The sequence below is a fragment of the Podarcis bocagei genome (genome assembly GCF_964188305.1).
Source record: "Podarcis bocagei genome assembly, chromosome: 16".
Taxonomy (NCBI): Eukaryota; Metazoa; Chordata; class Lepidosauria; order Squamata; family Lacertidae; genus Podarcis; species Podarcis bocagei.
Window position 1 is genome coordinate 44,306,864 of NC_138142.1, and position 23,960 is coordinate 44,330,823.

Below are 23,960 nucleotides of genomic sequence, written 5' to 3' on the forward strand. Positions count from 1 at the left end.
CACTGGGCCCATCACCTCCTGGCAAATAGAAGGGGAAGAAATGGAGGCAGTGAGAGATTTAACTTTCTTCGGCTCCATGATCACTGCAGATGGTGACAGCAGTCACGAAATTAAAAGACACCTGCTTCTTGGGAGAAAAGCGATGACAAACCTAGACAGCATCTTAAAAAGCAGAGACATCACCTTGCCAACAAAGGTCCGTATAGTTAAAGCCATGGTTTTCCCAGTAGTGATGTACGGAAGTGAGAGCTGGACCATCAAGAAGGCTGATCGCCGGAGAATGGATGCTTTTGAATTCTGGTGCTGGAGGAGACTCTGGAGAGTCCCATGGACTGCAAGAAGATCCAACCTCTCCATTCCAAAGGAAACCAGCCCTGAGTGCTCCCTGGAAGGACTGATCCTGAAGCTGAGGCTCCACCTCATGAGAAGAGAAGACTCCCTGGAAAAGACCCTGATGTTGGGAAGGATGGAGGGCGCAAGGAGAAGGAGACGACAGAGGACGAGATGGTGGGACAGTGTTCTTGAAGCTACCAGCATGAGTTTGACCAAATTGCGGGAGGCAGTGGAAGACAGGAGGGCCTGGCGTGCTCTGGTCCAGGGGGTCACGAAGAAGCGGACACGACTAAACAACAGCACTACTACTACTGTGGGGCCTCAACAGTGGAGCGTGCTGGGGGTGCTCTGACCATCTCCAAAATGGCAGCCTGGGTGTCCCCCCCCCCGCCCGTCCAACGATGTGTTGATGGCAGATTCCTTTCCCCTCCATCTCACGCCAGGCTGAGTGGAGCCATTGTTGCAGCTCAGCCACCCGTGGCAGCGAGAATCAGGGGGTGAGCTGGGGCTGCAGGAAGAGGCAGCCTTGTGGGGGGGAGGGGGCTTGCCCAGGGGGGTGAGGAAAGGCAGCCTCCTTGCATTCCTTTGGGGGTGCCTTGCAAACAGTGGGGGGAGTCGGCAAAGTGCAGGACGTATTTGTAGGATAAGGGGGGGAACTGAGTGCGATCACAAGCCAAAATAAAAGCATCTTCTCCCCTGCCAGGCCCAAGTTGAAGGCCAGCTTGGGTCTATTCATTTCAGTGGGTCTACTCTAAGGAGCTGGATGTGCCTTGGATTGCAGTGTTGGAGAGGACCCCCAGGGGCATCCCGTCAATATGCTTGAGAAAGGAGATTGTGGAGCTTGAAAAGTTTCAGGGCAAAGTCATCCAGGGGACGGAGCGACTCCCCAGTGACTTTTTAGTTTAGAGAAAAGGCAAGTAAGAAGCGACAGGATAGAAGTTTATAAAACAATGCGTGGCACAGCGGAAACGGGCAGAGAGAAGCTTTTCCTGCCCTTCTCCTAACGCTGGAATCCCTTGAAGCTGAATGCTGGGAGATTTAGGATGGATGAAAGGGAAGTCCTGCTTCATTCTGCGCAGAATTAAATTGTGGAACTCTCTGCCACAGGAGGCAGGAATGGCCACCAGCGTGGATGCTTTAAAAGAGGATTAGGCCAATTCCCAGAGGAGGAGAGCTCCACAGCTGGAAGCAGCAATGCTTCTGAGTACCAGTTTGTGGAAACCAGAGGAGCGGAGAGTTGCTCTGGGGCTCGGACCCAGCTTGCAAGCTTCCCTTTAGGGCATCTGTCTGGCCACTCACTGTGAGAACAGGAGGCTGGACTAGACGGGTTCACTTTGGCCCGACTGGCAGACTCTAGAGTCCGCCACCTTCCGAGGGAGTCTGCTCAGGGGCATGTCCAGGGCAGCTTGGACAAGAGTGTTCGGATGAGAAGCCTGGGCAGGTTTTTCGGAGTCATGACTGAGGGGATTTTCCCAACCTGATTCCCTTCCTTGCACTCCCAACAGCCACAGTCCAGTCCAACCCCAGTTGCAAATTATCCTGCCTTCCATTTATTAAAGGCTCTCCCGTCCTCCTCTCCTCCTGGCAATGCCCAGAGCAGTTAACCAAAGAACGCCATCCTCTGTGCGACGTGTAATGAGCTGATGCGACTTGCTGGCCCCCCAACATAGGGCAGCAGCCAGTGGCTTAGACAGGCTTTGGGATTCAGGCAAGAGGGGAGCGGTCTGTTGAGGCCCATTAACTTTGCTAGCTAAGCAGAGCTTCTGTGTCCAGAGGCAGTCTACCTTGAAACGCCAGTCTCTGGGAAGGGGCTGTTCCCCTCACCCTCCCGCCCTGTTCTTCCACTTCCCAGAGGCTCCTCATTGGTCCCCTGTGGGGTTTGGGGTGCAGGGGTCTTCTGGGGGTGGGTCTCTGATGGAGCATGACTTCCTCTTTGGGAACCCCGAAATCTTCGCTTATGTGATTACGTAAGTGAGAGAGAACTGGGATGTGGGTGGCGCTGTGGGTTAAACCACAGAGCCTAGGACTTGCTGATCAGAAGGTCGGTGGTTCGAATCCCCATGACGGGGTGAGCTCCCGTTGCTCGGTCCCTGCTCCTGCCAACCTAGCAGTTTGAAAGCATATCAAAGTGCAATTAGATATATAGGTACCAATCCGGTGGGAAGGTAAACGGCGTTTCCGTGCGCTGCTCTGGTTCGCCAGAAGCGGCTTAGTCCTGCTGGCCACATGACCCGGAAGCCGTACCCCGGCTCCCTTGGCCAATAAAGCGAGATGAGCGCCACAAGCCCAGAGTTGGTCATGACTGGACCTAATGGTCAGGGGTCCCTTTACCTTTACCTTTATTCTGTATTACACCAATCTACCAAGATTGGGGACTTGGGTGGCGCTGTGGGTTAAACCACAGCCTAGGGCTTGCCAATCAGAAGGTTGACGGTTCGAATCCCCGTGACGGGGTGAGCTCCCATTGCTCGGTCCCTGCTCCTGCCAACCTAGCAGTTCGAAAGCATGTCAAAGTGCAAGTAGATAAATAGGTACCGCTGCAGAGGGAAGGTAAACGGCGTTTCCGTGCGCTGCTCTGGTTCGCCAGAAGCGGCTTAGTCCTGCTGGCCACATGACCCGGAAGCCGTACCCCGGCTCCCTTGGCCAATAAAGCGAGATGAGCGCCACAAGCCCAGAGTTGGTCATGACTGGACCTAATGGTCAGGGGTCCCTTGACCTTTAGGTGAGAGAGAAGAGGGTGCTGTGTCCTGGCTGGGGGTTCATTCCAGTCTCCAGCCGCCCCATGACAGAGCAGGGAAAATGGGCCCAGGCAGGATCAGCGGGGCTCTGCGAATCCCAGCCGGCCTTCACTCCCTGCGAGGAGGAGCTGCCTCCTCATCTCCATCCCTAAACCCTCCTTTAAAAGCCACTTAAGGAAATTGGGGCTGAAGCTGCCAGCAGGGCCTGCCAGGCTGCTGGGGGGATTAAGGGGTTTAACTCTGGGCCTTCTGGCCACAAAGCCAGCATATGCTCCCTGCCCCTAAGCCCAGGCAATTTCATCCCCCTCCTGAGCTGCCGCAGAAAGCGACTCGGGGGGGGGGGTGTCTTTTCCTTGCGCCCTGGGGCGGGGGGCGCCTGGAGTGGAAGAGAGAACTTCTGAGCCCTGGTCCACGCTGTGCATCTATTATTATGGTGGTTAATAATACATAATAATAAATCACAAATCGTAAATAAATAATTATAATAATAAATTATAATACTTGTATTAAATAAAAATAAAGCCTCTGCCATGCTTTAGTTGTGTTCCTTTCCAGCTCCAGAATCCTATGATAATTCTATTATTATTATTATTATTATTATTATTATTATTATTATTATTATTATTATTATTATTATTATTATCATCATCATCATCGTCGTCGTCGTCATCATCATTTTATTGCATTTGTATGCTGGCTTTTCCTCCAAGTGATTGCCACCAACTCTCATAGCAATAGAAACTGAATGTTGGAAGTTTCAGGACACATAATCTGGGGAACTCCCTGCCACAGGAACCACCTGGATGGCTTTGAAAGGGCATCAGACCAATTCATGGAGGAGCAGAGGGCTATCAAGGGCTAGTAGCCACAGTGGCTGCGCTCTGCCTCTATAGTGAAGAGGCAGCCATTGGGTCTGGAAACCACAGGAGGGGAGGGGAGTCTGTGTTCGAATCCTGACTTGGTTGGTTTCCCATGGCGGCATCTGCTTGGCCCCTGTCAGAACAGGAGGCCGGTCTAGGTGGGTCCCCTTTGGCCGGATCCAGCAGACTCTTCTCATGTTCTTATGAGCTCCAGGTGACTCTCTGCTCCTCACAACAACCCTGTGGAGTAGGTTCGGCTGAGAGGCAGTGACTGCACCAGTGTCACCCAGTGAGAACTTCGTGGCAGAGGGGGGGATTCGAATCCTGGACGCTCCCAGGCCTGAGTCCAACACTCTATAACCACTGCACCACACTTTCCACCCACCCCACTGGGCTTTCAGGGTACACTGTGTCTGTGGGGGGAGGCGGGTCCTTGTGGGGGGGGGAGAAAGCTCTGGGATCTGCCCTCCCCTCCCCTTCGCGGGTCACAAATTCTCCACCCCTGAGCACACACCTGTATGGATCTCCCAGCTTATTTGCATTGATCGTTTCATGTTCAATTGCATCTTGCCTTGTATTGATTCAGAAAATAAATAAATCACGAGCCTCCCTGGTTAATTGGGCTCTTTGGAAAGGCCTACGTAAATCAATTAAATGATAAACCAAATTTGATCCTCCCACCCGCCGTGGAAGGAAGGAAGCTGGGATGGGTCTTGTCAGACGGAAAGGGCAGCGCTGAAAGAAAGGGAGGAGGTTGCAGGTAAATCATTAGAGAGGGGCTGGGAATTGGCTTAATTTTCTGCTGCAGGAAGGAGAAGCCAGGCATTGGGATGTGAAGAAGCCCAAAGTGAGAGGCAGTGTGGTGTAGTGGTTAGAGTGTTGGGCCAGGAGAGACCAGAGTTCAAATCTCCCCTCAGCTATGAAGCTCACCGCGTGACTCTGGGCCAGTCACTAAATCTCTGCCTAAGGGACCTCGCAGGGTCCTTGGTGGGGTTCAGCCTCCCTGGCTTTTTTGTGGGAGCTTTTGGGAGCGACTGTGACGCTTGCACACGCACACACGCCTGCAGCTGCCTCTTCCTCATCCCTCCCATGCTGCTCTCCTCTCCTCTCCCCCCCCCGCCCCAAACTTGGTTTTTTCCTTTGGCAATAGTTACTGGGGGATTATAGCTAACTCTTCATAAAGATTCCCCTAATTGCTTGGCTTACTTCAGGTTTTATCATCAAAGCAGCTGTTATTCCCTCTCTAGCCTCCTTTTTCTTTTTATTATCTCTTAATTAATCACTCTGGCTTTCACACTTAGCAGATAATTAGAGTCCCCAGAGCCTGGCTGCTCATTTTCATAACCTCTTGCTCTGGAAGGCGAGAGGAAGGAAGGAAGGAAGGAAGGAACGAAGGAAGGAAGGAAGGAGAGAGAGAGAGAGAGAGAGAGAGAGAGAGAGGAAGAAGGTAGCAGCATCAAAGTAGCATCTTTATCACTGTTTGTGAGGTAGGCTGAGAGACAGTCTTCCAAGATCCCTCAGTGATGAGAGCTCCACAGCCGAATGGGAATTTGAACCCGGGCCCCTCCCAGGTCCTGCTCCAGGACTTTAACCACTCTTCCGCCCTGCCTCTGTGTTGTAGGTGGTCTGCTGGCGTCCCTCCATCTTATGCAAAGCCCCCTTGAAACTGTGTGTATGTGTGTATGTATTAAATTCATACACCGCCCTCCATCACAAGGTCTGGCTCACAGAATAGAATAAAAGATAAAAACACAAGTTTTAAAACAAGAGCAACAACCTGCACCTCCCAAAGACACATTTAAAAGGCCGTGGAATATTAACCAGACCAAGGGCTGGTTGAGGAGTTGGAGGAAGCGCAGAGATGGACGGGACCCGGAGGGCAATGCAGGAATCTCTCTTTTAAAAGCCTCCCATGAAGGAGCATGCACCACCACAACAAAAATCTATTAGTTCATTGTTTCAAACCTTGGCTTATTTTGGGGGGCGGAGGCAGGGAATTTATGATTCTTTGGAAGTTTTGTTTTGGTGGGCTCCCCTTCCTTGGAGATTTTTAAGCAGAGGCTGGCTGGCCATTTGTCATGGCAGCTTTAGCTGAGATTCTGCCACATTGCAGGGGGTTGGACTAGATGACCACCAGAGGTCCCTTCCAGCTCTATGATTCTGTGCTTCTTTTTACTGGGATTTCTTCTGGACAGCTCCAAAAGTGGGTTCCAACAATCATTTATAAAACAAAATTATTTTAAAAAGCGAGAATGAATAAGCAAGCAATTAAGATGTTATAGCTGTTTGGAACATACGTATCACACACACACAATTCTTGCATCTGGTTGGTCACCGTGAGAAGAGGAGACTGGACTCAACAGGCCAGACTCTTCCGCTGGTCTTATGGAGCCTCCAGCGCCAGAGGCAGTCTATCTAGTCTCCTAGGTGCTTCGGGGTAGTTGACCATCATCATCATCATTTTTAATTTGTATACCCCCTTTCTATCTTACAATACTCAAGGCGGTTTACAAGCTGAAGAAACAAAAAATGTACATCTTATAAGAATCTAATGCAATACAAAAATGTGATAATAAAACGTATCTTTAAAATAGGCAACCTCCATCAAAAAAGTAATAATAATAATAATTATCATTTATTATTTGTACCCCATCCATTCAACAATCATTAGAATAGTATAAAATAATAATATCAGCATATAAACGTTAAACAGAAATCCACTCGACAGTTACAATAATATCTAAACAATAATATCAATAAAACAATGGCAAGCCACAGTACACAAAACAATACAATACACCTTGAGAAGCAGAGGCAGGTGGATGGAGGCCTCGCCTGGTGGAGTCTCTCCCCTCACAGTCCACCGTGAGAAGAGGGTGCTGGACTGGACGGGCCCCCTTTGGCCGGACCCAGTGGCAGGGCTCTTCTGATCTCCCCTCAGCGGTCTACCTTGATCTAGGGCAGGACCCTGTTTCCCCCAGCTGGCTGGTCCAGAGGTTTTCTGGTTGCCAAAGGCTACAACACCCCCCTTGCCTGTTGGCTGGTTCACCGTCATGGCCGCCTGCCCTGGAGAGAGAAGCACAGTGTTGACGTCCAGAATGGCTTCCGAAAGGCGGCTGTGGGCAGTTTGGGTGGGCATGCCCAAAGGTGGCCAATATTGGGGAGCGAGTGTTCAGGGAGATAAGTAGAATTGCTCATCAGGAAGTTTCCCCAGCCTGCCTCGCTGAATCCCTACCATAATGAGAATCGGGACTCGGTGGATAAACCACGAATTGGATTTCTCTTAGTGGCTGCACAGAGGGAGGACTTAGAAGGGAGCGCTTGGTTGGAGTGTCGGCCCGGCAGAAAAACCGACCCTCAAATTTAGGTTGGCGAGAGGAACAAAGCACACAAACAACTTTGCAGGAGGGCTTCATTTTGCCCACAAATTCTCCCGAGAACCAATGACCAGTTCTAACAGTTTATACCAACTTGTGGAGCCCTCAATGAGAACACGTCTTACTGGTTTATGCTGGTCTAAGTGGACGGTCATGTACAGCAACCCAGGTTTTCATGATGTATTTTTGGGGGGAAGGAGTGTCTCTGGGCAAATTTAAAGAACAAGAGGGGTATTGAACCCACATTTTCAGGCAAAGTCTGGGATGATTTAGCTGTGGTTCCTGCATTGCAGGGGTGGACTAGATGGCCCTGGGAGGTCCCTCCCAAATCTACAATTATATGGTTAATGGAAGTTTCTAAGCAGAGGCCGGGCGGCCGCCCTGCAGGGATGCTTCAGTTGTGATCCCTGAGTTTCAGCCGGGCTGGATGACCCAGGGGGTTCCATTCCAAGGCAGAATTCTGTGATTCTAAGAAATAAAGATATTTAAAAGAGGGGAAAGGCATCTACCGGGAGACGCAATGCAAGAGACGGATCCTTCCTTCTAGAGAGTGCACTGGTTTTTTAAAAAAGGCAAATTCCATGCAGCGGCTTCCCGACTTTGTTATTTGGGGGAAGGAGGGCGGGCAGATAATAGACTGGAGTCGGCAAGAACTTCGGAGCCGCTCCCTTGATAATGGCAGCCCGAGACCATCCAAGCCGCTGCTGTCTCTTACTTAATTATCTCTGAATGGGTTTTTTGTTCGAGCCTTTAAACATTTACTCTGATTGGGTTGTTGCCTCCAAAACGTCACACACACACAGAGACACACACACAATCCTCATCTTCCTTTCTTTGGTGTTTCTATGGAAACACCTCCAGGCATACAATTGTTCTCCTATTTTGTAATAAAAGTTGGATAGGGATAGTTCACCCCCTCTGCGCCTCCAGCAAACACACACACACACACACACACCCCAAACCACAACCCTGCGCTTGCTCACAAACTCAAATTTCTGCACATGGAAACACACACAGATTGATAGTTGAACCGAGATCCTGGCTCAATGGTATAATGACACCCCCCCTCTTGAAAGAACAGCTGCCCCTTCTCTCTTAAAAGTGGGGGAGCGAGGGGTGTAAAAATGAAGTTATTAATGCAGCACGCAGATAAACTGCGGAACTCCCTGCCACTGGAGGCAGGGATGGCCAGCAACTTGGTCTGATCCAGGAAACTCTTCTTCTGTTCTTATGGAACCTCCAGGTCCAGAGGCAGTCTATCTCATCCCAATGTTCTTCGGGGTATTTGGCCACAGTGAGAAGGGGATGGTGCACCAGGTGGACCACTGGCCTGATCCAGCGGCCAGGCTCTTCATAGGTACAGCAGGTTACATTCCAGGCAGGCGAGAGACAGATTTCTACAGGCAAACATGAGCACACGAGAGGCATTGTCCCGGCTCCAGGAGGCATCCCAGACAGACAAAGGATGAGGGGCGTGGCCTGTGAATAGGGGGCGTGGCCTGGGAGCCCCGGAGGAGGACTTTGTCCCGCCTGAGACCTGGGGATTCTGCTGCCCTAAGGAGGGAATCTCTGCTGACGCTTCAGATCCGCCTTGAGAGCCCTTTTGGGGGGTTGTTTTTGTTTATCGGCCTCTCTACCTTTTCTCATTGTTCCTTTTGACATCCTCCTCCAACGAGCCTAATTTAAGGCAGCTGAGTCTTGATGGCTCTGTCGTATCTGGGTTTTCCTTCCTCCATTCCTTCGCTCCTTCCTCCGTCCTAAAAGTTGGCATCTTGTCTCCTGCCTTTGCTAATGAGGGCTCCTGCGAAGCGGAGGAAGAAGGGGTGTGTGTGTGTGTGTGTGTGTGTTTGCGCTGGCTCCTTCTCTCTCTCTCTCTCTTAGACCGGGGAAAGATGTTTTCCAGGTTGTCTGGGGCTCATTCGTTTGGCTGCATTTGGAATATGCTGGGTGACCAATTCTGGCCATCTCACCTGGAAAGGAAATTGCAGAGACAGGAAAGGTTCAGGAAAGGGCAAATGACTGAGGGGACAGAGGGACTCCCCTGCGTAGCGTTTGGGATGTTTGAGCTCAGAGTAAGAAGGCAGGTGAGAGGCGACATGATAGAAATTATGCATGTTGGCATGGAGAAAAGTCTTTCTCCCTCTCTCCTGACACTAGAATTCACTGACCTCCAATGAAGCTGAATGTTGAAAGATTCGGGATAAAAGAAAATTCTTCTTTACACTATGCAGAGTTAAACTGTGGAACTCTCTGCCACAGGAGAGGGTGATGGCCACCAACTTGGATGGCTTTAAAAGAGGAGGAGACAAATTCATGGAGCAGGAGAGGGCTCTCCGTGGCTTCTGAATCACACTTTTTGGAAGCCGCAGGAGGTGGGGCATGTCGCTCTTGGGCTCCAATCTTTCTTGTGGTTTTCCTGAAAGAGACACCTGGTTGTTCACTGCAAGGACAGGATGGTGGACTAGATCCAGGAGGCTCTGCTGATGTTCTTATGCAAGAGATCAATCCTTCAGCTTGGCGGTGATTACCTTTGGAACTCCCCGCCCATTGATATTAGGCAAGTGCCTCGGCTGCGCTGCTTTTGGGGCCTGGCTTTTAACATGCAATTTCTTGTTGCAGTGTATATCTTTATAACCCCATTTGATTTCTTTTTTCGGGGGGGGGGGACTGAGGCTAACTTTGCTCCTGACGTCCAATTTTATTTTAACGTATATTTTCGGTTTCCGTGATTTCAGCGGTGTACATATATATTGAAATAAACCCTTAAAAAAGCAAATAAATAAATAACTTTCTGCAGAACCCAAACGCACGCAGCCCCAAGATGCTGCCTCATTTATATGAAGATTTATCTTCCAGCATTCTAGTACTTGCGCGTCACTCAGGGCGACAAAACAATTAAAAAAAAATGAAGGGGAAAATACAATTTATTCTACAAAAACAGCAGACTCCAGAGAGGGAGGCAGGTGCAGGCTGCGCACACAAAACAGAGGCATTTGATTTAAATATTATCTATTTCCAAGGATTTTGGAGGGGATTTTTCCCCCCAGCCCACGGGTCACATTCCCAGGTAGGCAGCCTCTGGGGGGGTCAAACACTTGGCAAATATGTGGGAGCAAGGAATACCTTCGCTTTGTATGTTTCAACCACCAGAGGACTTTCCATGCATGTAATCTCTCTCAATCTTCCCATCCAGGGGAGCAAGAGGCATCATGGCGGGTCAAGGCCAGGAGAAAGCACCCAAGGAGGCTGCGAAGCTGGGCCAGTGAAAGGCATGACGGGGAGAGTGCTGGGGGCCAGATAGAATAGCCTGGAGGGCCACCCCTGGCCTGAAATGCTGAATTCCTGTTCTTTCCAGGAAAGTCTGCCCAAGACACTTAGGTCATCCTCCACCAACCCAGCCCTCTTCAGATATTGTTGTTGTTTAGTCGTTTTGTCGTGTCCGACTCTTCGCGACCCCCTGGACCAGAGCACGCCAGGCACTCCTGTCTTCCACTGCCTCCCGCAGTTTGGTCAAACTCAGGCTGGTAGCTTCAAGAACACTGTCCCACCATCTCGTCCTCTGTCCTCCCCTTCTCCTTGGGCCCTCCATCTTTCCCAACATCAGGGTCCTTTCCAGGGAGTCTTCTCTTCTCATGAGGTGGCCAAAGTCTTGGAGCCTCAGCTTCAGGATCTGTCCTTCCAGTGAGCACTCAGGGCTGATTTCCTTAAGAATGGATAGGTTGGATCTTCTTGCAGTCATGGGACTCTCCAGAGTCTCCTCCAGCACCAGAATTCAAAAGCATCCATTCTTCGGCGATCAGCATTCTTGATGGTCCAGCTCTCACTTCCATACATCACTACTGGGAAAACCACAGCTTGAACTATACAGGCCTTTGTTGGCAAGGTGATGTCTCTGCTTTTTAAAATATATGGGAGTACAAATGCCATCTTGAGAACGTAGGCTGCTGGATCTGCCTCAGTGGGGCTCAACTAGCCCAGCACACTCTTCCCTTGGTGGCCAAATTCCCCCAGGAACCTAGGAATTGAGAAAGACTGCCTCTGGACCTGGAGGTTCAATAAGAACATAAGGCTGCTGGATCTGGCCCAGGGGGGCCCGTTCAGTCCTGCACCCTCTTCTCACGGTGGCCACCCTGGTGCCTCTTCTGGGAAACACATAAGCTAGGCCTGACCATGAGATCAGGGCTCTCCCCTCGCAGGGTTGTTGTGTGGGTGATGCAGAGAGGAGGGCAGCCACACTTGCCGCATTGAGTTCCTTGGAGGAAAGATGAGACGTCAGTGCAGTAAGGAATACAGGGGAGGCTGCCTCCAGCCCGTCTCGCCACTGGGCCAGCTGGCAGAGCATCTCTTCGGCTTCTGTGCCTTTCAGGTTCTTCCTTTGGGACTGATGTGGCCACATATGTGGCTTTCTTATTGTTGTTGGGATGTGGGTGGCACTGTGGTCTAAACCACTGAGCCTCTTGGGCTTGCTGATCAGAAGGTCAGCGGTTCAAATCCCCACGACGCAGTGAGCTCCCTTTGCTCTGTCCCAGCTCCTGCCAACCTAGCAGTTCGAAAGCATGCCAGTGCAAGTAGATAAATAGTTACCGCTGCGGCAGGAAGGTCAATGGCGTTTCCGTGTGCTCCGGCATTCGTCACGGTCCTCCGTGCGCCAGTAGTGGTTTAGTCATGTTGGGTAAATGCCGGCTCCCTTAACCTGAAAGCAAGGTGAGCGCCGCAACCCCATAGTCGCCTTTGACTGGACTTAACCATCCAGGGTCCTTTACCTTTTACCTTTACCTTACCTATATGGCTTTTTGCAGAATTTAAGGGGCTGGGTTTGCAGACCCCGCAAGAAGCTTGATCTGTGAATCAGGCTGTTGGTTCCTGAGCGCCTCTCCTAAAAGTTCATCTGTGCAAGTAGTGGCTTGGCGTCTTGGCGAGGGCAGCCTGTTGTGCAAACCAGCCTGGGACTGCAAGGCCCGGGGACCAGTTGCACAACCCGCCAGGAACATCGTCAGCAGATTATTTCTGCTGCAGTTTGTCCGCCTGGAGGGATCCACCCTAATCTCTCGCCCCACAGACAAATGCTGTTGAAAGCCCCAACCCCGCTGCCTGACTCTGCTCCTCTGGGGTTTCCCCTGCTGACGTCTCCACGCTGACTCAGAAAACCTTCGCCTGGAGGCACAGAAGTGAGCCAGTGCTGGCTTGCAGGCTTGCGTCCGTTGGCCTCCTGCGTTGCACACAAACACATGGGCCGGGGTTTTGTTGTTGTGCCTGAGCCCCAAGATTTAGAAAGAAGGAACCTAAGAAGAGATGGATCCGGCCAATGGCCCATCGAGCCCAGCAACCTCTTCTCACAGTGACCAACCAGATGCCTAAGAGGGAAACCAGTGTGACTGGAAAATCCCTGGGCTCCCTTGGAATACCAAACAAAGACACAAGCCAGGAATATAGAAGCAAAACAGCAGCCAGTAGGCCTGGTCTTTATTCCAGAGACTGTTGCAACAGGACTCCCACCCAGCACATGGGAGAAGCAGGAAGAAGCCCAGAACAAAGGCTGGCTCCCACTTTTATCAGTTTTACAAAGATACCCACAACTCCCCTAAAATTACATCATGGCTGCATCAGAGTCGGGAGGGTCTGGCGACAGAAACCTCAGCCCCAGGGCTTGCCCCCACCCTTCCCTTGACTTCCACCTCACCCCCAACAAAGGATGCAAAAGAGATATTTACATTTCCCTGTTTCCCAGCCAAGTTAATCACACTCTTTTGTCTTGATCTGGGTTCCTTACTGTTTCTGGAATGGCTACCTGTCTGGCACTCAGGTATTCGGATGCCAGGGATTATCCCTCAGGCAGAGGGGCTGCTGAGGAGCTGAGCTCCCCCTTTAGGGATTATGGCTGCCGTCACTCATGTCCCTTCTTCTTTGGCAATCCCTCCTAGCCGAGTAAGATTGTCTTCCATAAACATGGTTTTCACAATGAGTCCGTAAGTGACTGTGGAGGCCAATTCTGGATCCACACGTCCTTCCACAGTGGGGACATTGGTTTCCAGGTGGGAGTTGATCACGGTGTGGATTTGCCAAGCCTGCCTTCCTCTTAGCACGTTTCTCCCTTGCATCCTGAGTTCGAGTATCTTCAGAGCCCAGGACACCTTTGGTCAAGGCTGTTCTCCAACTGGAGCACTCACAGGCCAGTGTTTCCCAGCTGTCAGTGTTTATACTACATTATTTTAGATTTGCCTTGTGAGTCTTTAAACCTCTTTTGTTGACCACCAGCATTACGCTTTCCATTCTTGAGTTTGGAATACAGTAGTAGCTTTGGAAGACGATCATCAGGCATCCGCACAACATGACCAGTCCAACGAAGTTGATGTTGAAGAATCATTACTTTGACACTGGTGATCTTTGCTTCTTCCAGTACACTGAGATTAGTTTGCCTGTCTTCGCAACTGATGTGTAAAAATTTTTGGAGACACCGTTGATGGAATCTTTTGAGGAGTTGGAGATGGCGTTGATAAGTGGTCCATGTTTCACAAGCAGACAGTAAGGTTGGTAGTACAAGAGCTTTTTAAACAAGCATTTTGGTTTCCCTGCAAATGTCCCGGTCCTCAAACTCTGCACTTTGATCGGGAGAAGGCTGCTGTTCTCCCCCTTGGTATCCATTTCCTTCCTGAACAGAACAACGTTGGAAATTGTGTGGTGTGAGTGCGTTACGTGGTGCTTTGAGGAGACATTGTGTGTGTGAACAAAGGAGGGCTGCACACTGTGTGCTGGAGGGGCAACCCCCTCCCCAATCATTATAAAAATTCCGGTAACACCAGCAAGCCGGATCCCAGCAGGATCTCCTCTCCTGTTGCTTCCAGCAACTGGTATTCACAGGCCTTACTCCGAGCCATTGATGGCCTTCTGTTGCACAGCTTTCTCCTCTTTTAAAGCCATCCAAGTTGGTGGGCATCACTGCCTCCGGTGGGAGGGAGTTCCACCGTTCAACTCTGTGCTGCCTGAAGGAGAACTTCCTTTGATCTGTCTTCCACGGTTCAGCTTCAGGGGACACCCAGGAGTTTCAGTGTTAGGAGAGAGGGAGGAAAACTCTTCTCTGTCCTCTTTCACCATGCCAGGAATCGTTTTATAAACTTCCATCATGCGACCTCTTTGGGCTTATCCACAACACTCTTTGCCCCGCTGCGTTCGCCCTGGAAAACCTGAGGTTTAGCGCTGAATCAGAACAAATGGCAATCAGGTTCCCAGCAGATTGCCAATTCTTTTGATTTAGCGCTAAAGAGTGGCTTTTCCGAGGGAGAACGACGTTCCTAGGAAGCGTGGGAGAAGCGGAAGGAGGCTGAAAGGCTTGCTTTCTAAGTGTGGAGCATTGCGCAGTGTGGATGAGTCCTCCCTCCTCTTTTCCCCAAACTAAAAAGTCCCAAGTGCCGCCGTCTCCTGCTCCTCCCCTTAATCATTCTGGCTGCCTTTTCCTGAACCTTTTCCAAGGACAATATCCTTTTTGAGATGAGGACTCCGAGTGCAGCTGCACCCTAGATCTGCGTGTCAGGACATTGGCAGCTTCCTCCTGTCCTCGCAGTGGCCAAGCACATGCCCTCAGGGAAACCCTCGAGCAGGACCTGGGCGCAAGGGCACTGGCGTGGTTTCCAGCCAGTGGGATTCAGAAGCATGGCTGCCTCCAGCCACGGAGCCACAGCAGAACCTCAGTGGTGGCCGGACGCTTCTGATGCTCCTATGGAACTTCCAGCTCCGGAGGCAGTCTATCTGGATTCCTGGGGGCGGGAGGCTGGACTCAACGGGCCCTTTGGGGCCTGATCCAGCTGAGCCATTACCTCCCTAAACATTGTTTTGCAAAACCTGCCTGAAGCGTATGGGAAATGTGGTCTTTTGCAGCCATGTTAGTAGGGACAGAGTTTTATTATGGTATGTAAACAGAAAGAGCAGGGCTGGCATCCAGCTCCCTCCATTCCCACTCCTTTCTTTTCCTCCAGGCTTCCTTTTTAAATACGGCTTTTCCCTTGTCAGCAAAAGGCCAAGCCTGCAGGCTTTCTCAGCCCTCCAAAACTCCACCCTTTGAGACTTTGGTTTGGCCTCCCTGGCAAATCTGGCTCCGAACTTTTTTGTTTTTTCCAGGAAGGAGAAAATGCAAAGAAGTGTCATGGGCTCCGGGGCAGAAGGAGCGCTTTTTCCTCTCTTCTCTCTGCCTTGCTTGATTTTTCTCTTTCTGAGGCCTCGCCTGCTTCCCTTCACTGGCAAAGTTAAAACAGAGTTTGCAGAGGCAGACAAAGGACGGGAGGATTTGGAAAGGCTCCTTTTTTCCCTCCTCCTCCTCTCCTTTCTCCTCCTTTTCTCTTTCTGGTCTTCCAGTGACTCTGGACAGGAAATTCTTCAAATTCCTGGGCTGTGGAATCACTGCAGAGTTTGCAACCACAAGAGCTGGGAAGGAGGGAGGGAGGCAAGACGCAAAGCCCTGCTTCTCACCTCCAGCATTTTTCCTGATGGGATTTGCAAATAATATTTGGGAAACACGGAGCCTGCCCACCAGAACAAGGCAGGGATGCCTGCAGAGGACAGCGGCCTTTGCTGCCCCTCCATTAACCCCGCAAAGAGGCAGATCCTGACCCGAGTGAGGGGTGGGAATGCGCTGGGGTGAAGAGGGGAGACAGGGATACATATATCAAGTTCAGTTTTGCTCCCCCAAAGAGCCTGGTGGAGCCTCTGAATCCAGCCTCCTCCTCTCCCAGTGTGAAATGAGATGCCTCAATGGATCCATCTTGTATTGCCTTTACTGACTGGCAGCATCCCCCCAGGATTTCAGGCAAAGGGCTCCCGGGGTCATCCAGCCCAACCCTCTGCAATGCAGGCATCACAGCTAAAGCACCCTTGGCAGGCTGCCACCCGAGCTCTCTTTAGAAACCTCCCACGAGGGAATCCAGGCTCTTGCCATCGGAAAGTTCTTCCTTAGCAGACCGGAGCCGGCCAGACGAGTCTCCGGTGGGTGGTGGTAGTGGGGGACAGTGGTTAGAGCTCAGCGCTCTCCCCCTTGGTGGCAGGACAGATCATGAGCAACATGCATGGAAATGCTTTCCATGGGCAGGATGGGCCCAGGCTGCAGAATGCAGCTGTTCCTGGCACACAGATGATTCCCTGAATTTAAAAATAAGAGGTGGAATTATGCATGTGGTTTGGAAGTGGGGCTACATGAAGGAGAGATTACGCCAGGGGCCCAGGCAGCTTCCTCTTCTCACAGTGGCCAACCATAGGCCTGTGAGAAACCCACAAGCAGAAATCAGGCACAAGGGTCCCCTCCCTTGCTGTGGCTTCCAGCGCCAGGCATTCAGAAGCATTGCAAAGCCAAGCCATGGTGGCTAAGGTAAAGGTAAAGGGACCCCTGACCATCAGGTCCAGTCGTGGATGACTCTGGGGTTGCGGCGCTCATCTCGCTTTATTGGCCGAGGGAGCCGGCGTACAGCTTCCGGGTCATGTGGCCAGCAGGACTAAGCCGCTTCTGGCGAACCAGAGCAGCGCACGGAAACGCCATTTACCTTCCCGCCGGAGTGGTACCTGTTTATCTACTTGCACTTTGAGGTGCTCTCGAACTGCTAAGTGGGCAGGAGCAGGGACCGAGCAACAGGAGCTCACCCTGTCACGGGGATTCGAACCGCCGACCTTCTGATCGGCAAGCCCTAGGCTCTGTGGTTTAACCCACAGCACCACCCGCTTCCCTATTGCCACGGGGACTAGAAGCCCTCGATAGCACTCTCCTCCTCCGTGAATTTGTCCAATCCTCTTTTAAAGCCATCCAGGTCTTGTGGGAGGGAGTTCCACAGTTTAAGGAGGTGCTGTGTGAAGGAGGCCTTCCCTTTAACTGCCCTGAATCTTCCAAGGTTCAGTTTCCTGGGATTTCCACTCATTTGAGTGCTAAGCCTTTGCATTTGGGGTGGAGACAGGACTTATTGATGGAGCCAAGGCCACGCCAGCACTATCTTCCATATTCTCAGCTGCCCAGAGAAAGAGTTAAAAAAAGGAAAGGAAAAAAACCATGACAGATCTCAGCTCACATCTGTTTGCCCTGATTTAGATTTGAAAGATAACTCCATTATTAAAAGACATCTCATTAAGACTTCTGTGTTTAAAAGAGAAAAAGACGAATCAGCTTGATGGACTCATGCCAGACTCTTTGGGAAAGATTTCTCTTGCATTAATGATTACAAATTTTTCCCCCCTTCTATTTTCCAAAAGAGTGTGTGTGTGTGTGTGTGTGTGTGTCAGTCAGTTAGTGGGGGCCTGCAGAGTCTTAATTAGCCATTGTTCCTAACAGGGACATTACACAAATTAATTAAAGCAAGCCAATAAAATAGTGTTGCTTGGTGTTCTTTGACAGCCTCAGAAATTTAGATTCCTGTGAACAAGACCAAAGCCAGGCTGGGAGGAGAATGAGGATGGGCAAATAGAGACAAATAATAATATTGGTGCTGTTTGTCGTCACCCATTGAGAAATGGCAGTATGAGTGAATGGTTACAGCGGGGAGGGAAACAATCCCTTGGCGTAGGGCTGAGTGTGTATGTTCTCTGATTTACAGTGAGCTCACCTGCGTGGATAGGGACGCGGGTGGCGCTGTGGGTTAAACCACAGAGCCTAGGACTTGCTGATCAGAAGGTCGGTGGTTCGAATCCCGTGATGTGGTGAGCTCCCGTTGCTCGGTCCCTGCTCCTGCCAACCTAGCAGTTCAAAAGCACGTCAAAGTGCAAGTAGATAAATAGGTACCGCTCCGGCGGGAAGGTAAATGGCGTTTCCGTGTGCTGCTCTGGTTCGCCAGAAGCGGCTTAGTCATGCTGGCCACATGACCTGGAAGCTGTACGCCGGCTTCCTTGGCCAGTAAAGTGAGATGAGTGCCGCAACCCCAGAGTTGGCCATGACTAGACCTAAGGGTCAGGGGTCCCTTTACCTTTACACCTGCGTAGATAGATGTGGGACCATTTTTGTCTTCCCTCTGCCTGGCTCCCAATTTGAGGGCAAATTTCACCCCCCAAACATGGAGCAGAGTTGAATTGTAGAATTTCAGAGTTGGAAGGGACCCTGAAGGTCATCTGGTCCAACCCCCTGCGATGCAGGAATCTCAGCTAGATCATTCGTGACAGATGGCCATCCAGTCTCTGCTTAAAAGAAATCTCCAGGGAAGGAGCCTTCAAGGGAGTCCATTCCACTATCAAACAGCCCTTACTGTCAGAAAGTTCTTCCTTTCTCACAACTTGAAGCCATGTGTTCGAGTCCTACCCTCTAGAGCAGGAGAAAACAAATTTGCTTCATCCTCCATGTGACAGCCCTGGAGATATTTGAAGATGGCTATCATGTCTCCTTTTTTTCCGGGCTAAGCATCGCCAACCGTTCCTGATAAGGTTTGATTCCCAGCTGCTTTCTGTTGCGCCGGGGAGAAAAGCTGAGAACCAACTGGTGGGTTTTGCAGATTTTGAAGGGGCAACAGGAGAGGTTTCCTAACTGTCAGGGAGGTGGGACTTACCTGTATGCCAACAATAGATGGGCATCTGTTAGAGGTGCTGCAGTTTTTGAGAAGCCAGGGACAGTCTTGTCTCCATTCCCAGGATCGATGGGGAATTTGGCCGCTGTGAAAATAGATTTCTGGACTGGGTGGGGGCAAGGGCCTGATCCTGCAGGACTTACCTTGTCCCCTTAACTTGGCTTCTTTGGTCACTGATGGAAGTCTGTTCCCTCCGTGGCAGAGAGAGAGAGAGGAAACAATAAAATTATCAATAACAAGAATGGACAACTAGATTAGAATTCAAGAATTTCAGAAAGTTCACATGGCAATAGCAGTGAACGGCGGGTGCTGCCCCTCTTGGAGGTTTCTCTCTCTAATCCAGTGGTGTACAAACGTTATGAACAAACCATAGAATTCTAGAGTTGGAAGGGGACCCCCAAAGGTCATCTAGTCCAACCCCCTGCAATGCAGGAATCTCAACAAAAGCACCTGTGACAGGTGACCATCCAGCCTCTGCTCAAACACCTCCAAGGAATGAATTAAAATAAATGTTTCCACCAAAATAACTTCCTGCATTTCTTACAAAGGCAGATCAGGGATGATTGGGCCCCCGTAATGGTTCCAGCTCCACTGACTGGAGCACCTGACTTGGGCATATTTAGGGTGGGTCCCTTCTCTCTCTTGCGTTCCTGCGCCGCCCCCTCTCCCCCCCCTTTGCAGCCCAGACTGCAGCTTCCAACCCCAGGATGTGCTCTGACTCCCGAGGTCTCTCTGGCCTGCGGATCAAAAGGGGCTCCTGACTTCTGAGCGCCACCAGCCCCGCCTGCCTGCCTTCGCCTCTCCTTGTAGGCCTTTGATGTGAAGGAGGCAGGAGGCTCTCTCAGCCGCCCCCCCTTCTCCCCCCCCCATGCACCTTGCCACAGACACTTCCTCTCTGAACGCATAACCACTCTTGACTTCTCAAATGGAGCCTACAAGGCTTTGTTGATTTGGGGATTAAATCAGTCCGAGAGCCATGATAGAATCATAGAATTGTAGAGTTGAGAGGGACCCCCGGGGTCATCCAGTCCAACCCCCTACAATGCGGGTCTGAACCTCTCAGCCCCAGTGAAGGGGGACGTCTCCCAGCAGTCTGCCCAAGCTGTCCCTGGCCGATGGGAGAGGGCTGTTCACAACTTAGGATACATTGCTGAAAAGGCAAGCCTTTTTCCAAATTTCAACTGAGGCTTGCCTCTTCAGCATATATTTTGATTCTAGGAAATATATACATTTCACTAATTCGTTAAAGAAAAATACCCAGAGTGCTTCACTTCAGTAATACAGAGGTACCTCTGGATGTGAACGGGATCCGTTCCGGAGCCCCATTCGCATCCTGAAGCGAACGCAACCTGCGCCTGCACATGCGTGGGTTGCAATTCGCTGCTTCTGCGCATGCGCATGACATCATTTTGAGCATCTGGCCATGCACGAGTGGCGAAACCCAGAAGTAACGTGTTCCGTTACTTCTGGGTTGCCGTGGAGCGCAACCCAAAAATGCTCAACCTGAAGCAACTTTAACCCGAGGTATGACTGTAGTGGGACCTTCCAAGAATCCTGCCACTCCTCAGGTTTCTCCTGTTATTTTGCCTTGCAGTCTTTGGAAACTTCTGTGCTGTTTAAGTTTTGGAATCCATTGACGTAAGATCAGGCTGTGCGCCCTGGGTTCGGTGCGTGTGCAGACTTCCCCTCCTGGAAATGCAGCCGGGATGCCCACGTGCGTCTTCTGCCCTCAGAGGGAGTCTCTTAATGCCAAGGGGTTCTTGGCAGCCGAGCCGAGAGGTTTGGGCACGGATCTCCAGCCTTGCTTCTCGCCTGCCAACTTTTGAAACCCTGAAAGCTTTTTGTGTTAACTTCAGGAATGAGAGATGCCATGACAATGGGAAAGGCAGGTATTTAAACATTTAAGTGGAGCAGCGTGCGTGTGCTCAGTGGGATAATGAAATATTAACTTCGGGGGAAATGTACTTTTATTAATAATTCTGCTGGTTTTGTCGAAACAGAAGATCTAGGCTGCTTTGTGGTGGAGTGGCTGTGGGACGCTTTTGGGGTGACTTCCTACTTGGCTGGTTTTCTATTTGCAAATACTTTTTTAATTGCATTTTGACCGCACCCTTCCCTCCAGGGATCTCAAGACAGCTGACGTGGGTTACCCCACAGAACAACCCAGTGGTTTAGTTTAGGCTTTGTAAAAAAAAAAAAAAAGTAAAGGTAAATGACCCCTGGATGGTTAAGTCCAGTCAAAGGCGACTCTGGGGTTGCAGCGCTCATCTCGCTTTCAGGCCGAGGGAGCCGGTGTTTGTCCACAGACAGCTTTCCGGGTCATGTGGCCAGCAGGACTAAACTGCTTCTGGTGCAATGGAACACTGTGACGGAAACCAGAGCACATGGAAACGCCATTTACCTTCCTGCCGCAGTGGTACCTATTTATCTACTTGCACTGGCGTGCTTTCGAACTGCTAGGTTGGCAGAAGCTGAGACAGAGCTCACTCCGTCGCAGGGATTCGAACCGCCGACCTTCCGATTGGCAAGCCCAAGAGGCTCGGTGGTTTAGACCACAGCGCCACCCGCGTTCCTTATTCATCTGAGTGGTAGTGACTGGCCTCTGATAACGACACCCAGTGAGCTTCATGGCCAAGTTCAGGATTTGAACCCTGCCCTCTCCCAGGTCCTGGACCTCATTTAATCCCCACAACAACCCTGCGAGGGAGGTTTAGCCAAGAGTTGAGCCTCACAGCCAAGTGGGAGGATTTGAACCACGATCTCTCTTAAGTCCCAGCCTGATACTCTAACCACTACACCACACTGAGTCTCACACCCATCTCTTTAGAGCACCCCCCCCCCCGAGTTGGCAATGTCTAGAAGTTCTGGACAGTGGGGCCATATGGGGATGGGGAAGAGGGGAGCAGAGCTGTTTGGGATGGAAGAAACCTCTTTCCGTAGGATTTCTCCTTGCCCCGAAGCAGCTCCACCAAACCAGCCCTCTCTCTGGGGTGGTATCTAGTGACCCTTATCTGGCTGTCTTTGAAGAAGAGGAAGACTCATCAAAGGACCGGTATCTGAGCAGGCTCAGGCCTGTCCAGACTCCCTCTGGCCCAGTGACCTGTCTTGTGTGGTCGGTTGTTTCGTAAGGGCGGCGATGGGAAGGGGGCAGGTGCCTTTGAGGTCTGCCGCCCCTTCCGCCTCTCCACGCTCTTGCAGGTCCACACGGTGTTGGAGCAGAGATCTGCTTTTGCTGTGTCCCCCCCAAAATTTTTTTTTATTAGTTTTCCACATTTATAACAAATATAACATATAAAGCACACAAAACAAAACACATTACAATACTAAAAAATAAAAAATAAAAGCACATATTCCTTCTTATATTCATTTTAAATTCCATTGTTAAGTGACTTCCTCAAATCCCCCCAGCTTAATTTCTTTATATCACCTTGTAACAGTTCTCCCAAACATCTTTCTAAACAATCAGTTCCTTCAATTAACTATATTCAACTCTTTTCTTATTGTCTTCAATCCATATTACTATACCACATTCTTATTGTGATCCTAGGCCTGTTTAGTACTTTCAAGAGCCTTCTCAATTATCTTATATTACAATATTTAGCTAAATAGCCTTTAAATTTCATCTGGTCTTCTTGGTATTCCTCCTCTTTCTGTTTGCGGATTCTTCCAGTCAGGTCAGCCAGCTCCAGAAACTCCGACATCTTCATCTGCCATTCTTCTTCCATTGGTATTTCAAGATCTTCTTCTGCTGTTAATCTGGGGCAATGCCTCCCCTCCTGCTCGTTCGCTGCCCCCAGACTCGGGTTCAAAGTCCTGGAATCTCAGCACCCGCTTTTCACCAACCCGCCTTGAGGCAGATGAAATCATCTCAGAGAATTGCAATTCACAGATCCTTTTCCCTGTGGTTCCTGCACTGCAGCGGGTTGGACTACATGAGCTTTGGGGTGCCTCCCAATTCCACAATTCTGTGCTCATACACAATTTGGTTTTGGGAAATCGCTGCCGTAAGGTATGTTGGTGGCCTCTGGCGCAGGGGGCTTGAAATGTGTGACTTCTCCTCCTTCTGAAAATGACCACGTGAATCTTCCAACCACAGAGGCAGTCTGAGTGCCGGCTGCTGGCAGTCAAATTGCAGGTGACAGCGGTTGTTTCTTTCCTCCCCTGTTTTCAAGTTTCAGGAGTGGGGGACTAAATGGGGGGTTGATCTGGAGAGACACCCAGTGGTCACATTTCCTTGCCTTTGGGTCCCAGTGTCTGCTGAGGAGGACTTTGATTCAGATGATGCAGCAACGACCCCACTCAAGGTGGTGGGTTTTTTGGGGGGAGGCCTCGGCACCCTTTTTGCACTGTCCCACCCTTGTTCTCCCATCAGCCTAAGACTGTAGGGATGGGTCCCATGCAGACCTGCTCCAGAGCTGAAGAATTAGTGATGGACCCCTTATGGGTGGCTGTAGAACTTGTGGACATCCCATGAAGCTGAAGTCCTTCACTCAGCACAGAGTTAAACTGCGGAACTCCCTCCCACATGAGGCAGGGATGGCCGCCAAGACGGATGGCTTTGAAAAAGGATTGGATACATTGGCGGAGGAGGAGAAGGCTACTGAGAGCCACAACAGGTGTCAATTGGAGGCAGCAATGCATCCATATCCCAGCTGCTGCAAACCACAAGAGGGGAGAGGGCTCTTGGGGTCAGATCCTGCTTGTGGGTTTCCCACAGGCATCTGGTTGGCCACTGTCAGGACAGGATGCTTGAATCATCATCATCATCATCATCATCATCATCATCATCATTTATTATTTATACCCCGCCCATCTGGCTGGGTTTCCCCAGCCACTCTGGGCGGCTTCCAAAAGAATATTAAAATACTGTGATACATCAAACATTAAAAGCTTCCCTAAACAGGGCTGCCTTCAGATGTCTTCTGAATGTCAGGTAGTTGTTGTTCTCTTTGACATCTGGTGGGAGGGCATTCCACAGGGCGGGCGCCACCACCGAAAAGGCCCTCTGCCTGGTTCCCTGTAGCTTTGCTTCTCGCAATGAGGGAACCGCCAGAAGGCCCTCAGAGCTGGACCTCAGTGTCCGGGTAGAACGATGGGGGTGGAGATGCTCCTTCAGATATACTGGGCCGAGGC

At 50.7% G+C, this 23,960-nt stretch overlaps 2 protein-coding genes and 1 long non-coding RNA gene across 5 annotated transcripts in view; 1 reads left to right on the plus strand and 2 right to left on the minus strand.

The window, feature by feature from the left end:
- LOC308575124 (uncharacterized protein) overlaps window positions 1-23,960 on the minus strand; it is a 467,635-nt gene that overhangs the window by 367,476 nt on the left and 76,199 nt on the right. Inside the window, exon 1 of one of the 3 annotated variants that reach the window (XM_081173646.1) lies at window positions 184-451. The exons of 1 other annotated variant lie outside the window; for it this stretch is intronic. The gene's annotated coding sequence lies outside the window, so the exon portion shown is untranslated. Of the gene's footprint in view, window positions 1-183; window positions 452-23,960 lie in introns of those variants that run through there. One more of the 3 variants, XM_081173645.1, reaches the window with a different exon arrangement.
- LOC308575331 overlaps window positions 1-23,960 on the minus strand; it is a 246,966-nt gene that overhangs the window by 87,556 nt on the left and 135,450 nt on the right. The gene's annotated exons all lie outside the window — the stretch shown is intronic.
- KIRREL1 (kirre like nephrin family adhesion molecule 1) overlaps window positions 1-23,960 on the plus strand; it is a 108,320-nt gene that overhangs the window by 12,582 nt on the left and 71,778 nt on the right. The gene's annotated exons all lie outside the window — the stretch shown is intronic.